This window comes from Dermacentor albipictus, chromosome 8, assembly GCF_038994185.2.
Source record: "Dermacentor albipictus isolate Rhodes 1998 colony chromosome 8, USDA_Dalb.pri_finalv2, whole genome shotgun sequence".
In the NCBI taxonomy this organism is placed as follows: domain Eukaryota; kingdom Metazoa; phylum Arthropoda; class Arachnida; order Ixodida; family Ixodidae; genus Dermacentor; species Dermacentor albipictus.
Genome location: NC_091828.1, coordinates 54,326,298 through 54,332,202, shown reverse-complemented (window position 1 = coordinate 54,332,202; position 5,905 = coordinate 54,326,298). Strand labels below are relative to the sequence as shown.

The 5,905-nt window shown below is 44.0% G+C and overlaps 1 pseudogene; it reads right to left on the bottom strand.

Moving 5' to 3' along the window:
- Window positions 1–4,668: 4,668 nt before the first annotated feature.
- Window positions 4,669–5,512, bottom strand: LOC139048681 (uncharacterized; annotated as a pseudogene).
- Window positions 5,513–5,905: the final 393 nt, after the last annotated feature.

Below are 5,905 nucleotides of genomic sequence, written 5' to 3'. Positions count from 1 at the left end.
TCTGTTTTTTTGTTATTATTTCTAGCCTTGTTTGTTACTATCGATGTAACCACTCCTGCTTGGGCCCGAATAGGGCCTGCAGTATTTGTAAATAAAAAAAATAAATAAATAAAAAATCTAACACCTTCAAGGCACTAGGCGTGGCTGAGCTATACACTATAGTACCATAGTCAAGGCGTGACCTTATCAGACTACATGATTTAAAACCTATTTGTACGTCATCTACATACACCGAAACCGAATAAAACATTGTACGTGGTATGATAGTATAAAGTGAGTTCATTTTTATAACTAATAGAGTGCAGCTAAGCACGCCACCTTGTGGTACACCTGTTTCCTGTGTAAAAAGACGAGATAGCACATTACCAACTCTGACGCGGAACGTGCAGTCAGACAGGTAACATTGAATGACATTCAGCAAATTACCTCGGACTCCCATTTCGGCCAGGTGACGGAGAATTCCGAACCGCCACGTGGTGTCGTAAGCCTTCTCCATGTCAATAAATACTGACAAAAAGAACTGCTTATGCACAAAACCATCGCGAATATTCGTCTCGATGCGGACGAGGCGGTCAGTTGTAGATCTACCTTACCTCGAACCACACTGTAGGGGATCTAATGGTCTGTTACTTTCAAGAAAATGAAGGAGACGCCGGTTAACCATTTTTTTCAAAAAGTTTACATAGGCAACTTGTCAACGCTATAGGCCTATAGCTGTTGACCAAAGTTGGGTCCTTGCCGTCTTTTAGTATTGGAATAATTATTGCTTCCTTCCAGGCGGATGGAACGTAGCCGGCAGAGAACAGACAGTTGAAGAGTGATAGCAGTGTTTTGTGGGTTTCAGGGTGTAGGTGTTTGATCATTATATACAACATTTTGTCACTTCCTGGAGCGGACTTGTTACAGCCATTCAGCGCAGCCTGAAATTCCGCCATGCTAAATGGGCGGTTGTAAGGTTGGTTGCTATTTCCCTTCTGACCCAGAGGCAGTCGTTCCGCTTGTTGCCGGTATCTCAGAAATGTGTCTGAATAGTGGGATGAGCTAGAAATCCTTTCAACATGTACCCCTAGAGATTCGGCTTGCTCAATGAGTGTGTCTCCTTGTGTATTTAGCAATGGTAGAGGATGAGTTCCGCGGCCTTTTATTCTGTTAACCCTGTTCCAGGCTTTTTTTCCGCCTCTATATGAATTAATACTAGAGATGTATTTCTGCCAGCTTTCCCTTTTGGCAAGGCGGCGCGTTTTTCTACCTTCTGATTTTATTTTCCTGATTTTTTTTTTCTACCTGGGGCAGGGGGCGCTGCGGACCGCAGTGAACAGCGCCCTCACCGAGCGGCTCCTCCTAGTTGATCGGGCAAGCCGACGAGCTCCTCTACTGAGTTGGGTGTGTCTGCATCACAGTACGTGAAAAAAGAAAGCCGTTTTGCGCGCGCTCGTCCTTTCTCATTCGCTCCGCTCGCGTTGGTGACTTGGCGAGAAAAATTTGATTCGCGCGCGCTCTGACGTTTGCAGGCTAGGCTCGAAATCTCTTTCGCGTGCGCGCGCTCCTGCTTTCTTCTGCGGCGCTTGGACATCAGAGTTAAAAAAGTAGCCTGTCTTGCGCGTGCTCTTTCGCCCACGCTTGAACGCCGTAGTGCGTGAAGTGGGTGTCCAGCGATGTACACACTTAGATGTGGTTTCAAGGAGATAGCCGACAGTGATGCTTTTTTTCGCAGTGCGAACCTAAAAAAGGGACACCTGTTGGTGCCTCATGTGCACTGTGTTGAGCAGATTGTTCAAGAGAACACCGTCTTCGTCAAGGCGAAGTGTGTGTCACAGGTGAACGACAACATCGTTTACGACGTGGAATTTGAGGTAACTATTTCACCTTTTTGCATGGTCAATTGAGCAAACGTTCAGCTTTGTAGGGTGACCGGAACCATTCTGTGCGCTTAGTGTATGTGTCAAAATAGACGGTCAGGGTAAATGACATTGACCTAAAGGTCCCAACCTGAGGGCTTTTACTGTAAAGATCTCCAACATCAAGGCCTTTAGCATAAATGCATTCACTCTAGAGGCCTTTGAGGCTAGCACCAGTTAGTAAACAAGTATATGTGACTTGTAGGCCACAATGAGACACAAATGCTTTCGCATTCACAGCACGCAAGTAGTCTTAACTGTACTCCGTAATTTGTTTACAGCTTGCATGGTCATGCCCCTTAAAGCGCCAGCTTAAGATTCGATCGCCACGGCAAGTGTACTTGCAAGGCTGGTATCCAGGGGCACTGCAAGCACGCTGCTGCTGTGTGCTTTTTCATCAACTCTCACGAAGAGAAGTCCTGCACAAGCCAGCCTCAACAATGGGGCAAACCAAGCAGCAAGAAAATGAGGCTATCAGAGGACGTGATGGACTTATTCCCTAGTGAATTTGCTGTGGCAGCCCTTTTCAAAAAGTTTCTCATTTTCCCATAACCACATTTGTGTAGTGTTGGTCACAGGTTTTTGCCGAATAGACAACTTTTATATGGTTACTCCTCTCAATAGATTAGCGCATTCAGCCCACTTTATGTTCTGAACACTTAATTTGTAAACACACAGTGTGACGTCATTTCATCTTCGCATTCTTAAACAGGTCAGAAATCCAGTTACCTAGACGTGAAGCCTGCCTCATGCACTATACTGCTCGAGCATCCAGAGATCACATGCTCACTGCAAGAAGTGCTAGCGCTCACGACGCAACACGCAGACAAATTGATCTGCAAAGACGTCCTAGATGATTTTGTTGAGAGGGCTTCCAAAGCTGTTGAAAGAGAGCTCCTGGAAGACCTGTTGGCTCCAATGTTGACCAGGCCTGTATAGCATCACCTGGAAATTATAGATAAGAGCACGCAACCAAAGGACTTCTTGTCTGAACTGAGTTCCGACCAGAAAGAAAAATACAAGCAGAAGATACTTTTCCACGGGAGTGTTGCTGACCTGCCTTATCTTACTCAGGGCCAGGCGAACTGTGCACGGTATTGTGGATTCTAACAGAGAACTTGCACACAGCATGAATATCAGACAGTCAACATTTCAATTTTTTTCCTTTATCTAGATGGCATGTGGAGCGCAGGCTGAGGATTAGTGGGTCTAAAGCCCACACAGTTGTCACAAAAAAATGCGACGCCGGACTTCAGATGGCTGCCCAGCAACTATCAAAGGCCACCACCTACGCAAGTGCTGCAATGTGTTCCGGTTGGTTTCCTGAATGCATGAGAACCTGGTAAAATGAAAATGATGTTAGAGTATTGCAGTCTATTGCGAGTCTTGATTTTTTCCATTAGAGAAGCCGATTTACAGACAAAATAATTAGTACTTGAAGTGACTCTCATGCGTTACTGTTTAACAGGCATCAAGACAGAAGGTGCAGCTCGACAGAGCTTAGAACAGAAACCGAAAGCACGCATTGTCCAGGTATGTAGCTGCTTCGTTTTGCTATACATGCATTTCACTCTTATTAAGCAATGTGTTCATTGTGAATTTTTGGAGAGGTGCTTATAGCCATCTTCTGCTTTCCAGACAGGATTGGTGGTTCTGCCGCAGCAGCCTTGGCTTTGCTGTAGCCCTGATGGCCTTGTCAAACTTGGGGGCGAAACAGTTCTCATCGACATAAAGTGCACTTTCAAGTTCAAGGACAGTCCATTTATTAACTATGAAGAAAGGATATGCCATCTCGCCTATCTCACATTCACCGATGACACAATCACACTCAAGAAAACACATCAGTACTACACACAGGTGCAAGTGTCGTTGTATATACTCAATTTACAGAGAGCACTCCTGTATGTTTATTCACCGAATCAGTCGGTGATAGTAAGCGTGACTCGAGATGAGCTTTTCCTTTGGGAGGTTATCCCAAAGCTGGAGAATTTTTATTTCAAGTTCTTTATTCCAGCATTGTTTTAGCTTCCTATTCTGATTTTTGTTTCCATGTTTATAATTTTTCGATAAAGTATGTTGATATCCTGCTTCTGTGATCTCTTGAATCAATGTTAAATAATCTTTAGGTCAGTATTATTACCGGTGTGCGCTGGAATGGGTATAAATTGGTGTGTTAGATGTTTGCAAAGTAATCGGCCATGGCTGGGTTGTTTATCGCAATAAAATATATTCCTACCTTGTGCAGCAGGCCTTCATCCGCCTTTGCTCCTTGGTTTCGGTAGCTGTAGGCTTCCGTCATACCATAACGAGCGCCTCTTTCCATTCTTGTCTGCTAAAAACTGATATGGCCATCACTGAAGACTCGCCACAAATCTCTAATTGCAGCCAGGTTTCTGTGATCATTAAGGCGGTACTTATCACAAATTAGTTAACTGGCTAACAAGTTGCCTTTATTCACCTATCCTGTAATAGTTGATGACGTTAGTACAATTATTATGCCCCAAAACAGTCTTCATACTTCAAAAAGCCTATTTTTGAAAATTAGTGTTCCCTAAAACACCCAGTATAGCCATGTTTGTGATGGGAGCATCATGCAGTTTTAGCGCAGCCCACTTTGTGACTTAGCTGAAAGTCCGTGCAGGTCCCAAATGGGCTACTCGTATATGCAAGTCAAACAGAGCATTTCAACAAGCTTCATGCACAGTTTAATTTGCTGAATCACAGCACAATCTCTAGAAGGTAGCCATCGAGTGAGCTGAGGCTAACTGTTTCATTTCTTTATAATAGGCGGCTGAATGTTGACAAGGGCAGCGCAAACAGAAAGCACTTTGCTCATGTGGGGGACAAAGTTTAGAGGTAGTCTGTTGGATAAGATCTTGTAAATTTTTAACCTCTGAATGACGCGCTCAGCGTGAATGCGTACAGCTGCAATTTTGTAAGTACTGTCCATGGCCTCTTCAGACATCTGACCCCCAGAATTAAATGGGGGCATGAGTAGAACTCCACCTTTTCCTTCTACGTTTGTCCTAATGCTAGGAAACGCTTTGTCACTTAGGACGAGATCACCAGGTTTGATGAGAGAGTCTCCAGAGTCCAGAGAATCCAGAGAGAATCCAGAGTCTTGCGTGATGAAGGAGTCAGTATGCCGCCCGCCATACACCTTAGACACAAAGGTTATCATTCCATTGGGGATGATGCCTACAACAAACTTTACGGTGTAGCCTGCCTTGTAGTTGGAATATAAAACATGCAGGCAATCTGGTTTTGACGGCATTTCTCTACGGATTTCACTGCAGTCTATGATGAAACTGCAGTTAGGGTAGTTTACTTTAAATGCAGGTGGCATGGACAGCTTGATGACTTCTCTTGGTGGCACGTAGATCCCATTCCTGCAGCACCACACTCAAGATCTCGAGTATTTTCTTGAAGATGTTTGATGCAGTTGTCGCACTCACTCCGAATATAACTGCCAAGGCGCTGTATGTTATCCCAAGGCGAAGTTTAGCTAGGAACAAACATAACTTATTCTCCCGTGTGACATCTGTGCTCTTGTACCTAGAGGTAGGTAGCAGGTTCAACAACAGGCTGAATACTGGGAGTGTCACACCACACATATCTTGTAGTGCTTCTTCATTTCCTTGCAGTGAATTAAAGCCATGAAAACTACAACTTCTTCGCCAACTTCCATCCGTCCCAGTGACCTATAGAGAAGTAGAGTGAACATCAACATTACATACTGATAAAACTGCAGCAACTTTAAGAAGAGAATAATTTTTTTTCCTGGAAGTTCAACCATTAAGCAGAGAAAAATGGTTGTTCCTATATAAATAACAACCAAAGATGTAGAAACAAAACAGATAATGAAAAGTTCAGTGAAGGTTCAACCTTGTCAGTCTGCTCGGTGTGAGTAACTTGAGTAGATGCTTCATCACAATTCGTCATTGAGAGAAAGATAGTAAGCTTCCCAGTGGCGGAAGACTCTGTTTGGCATGCCTGAAATAGCAAAA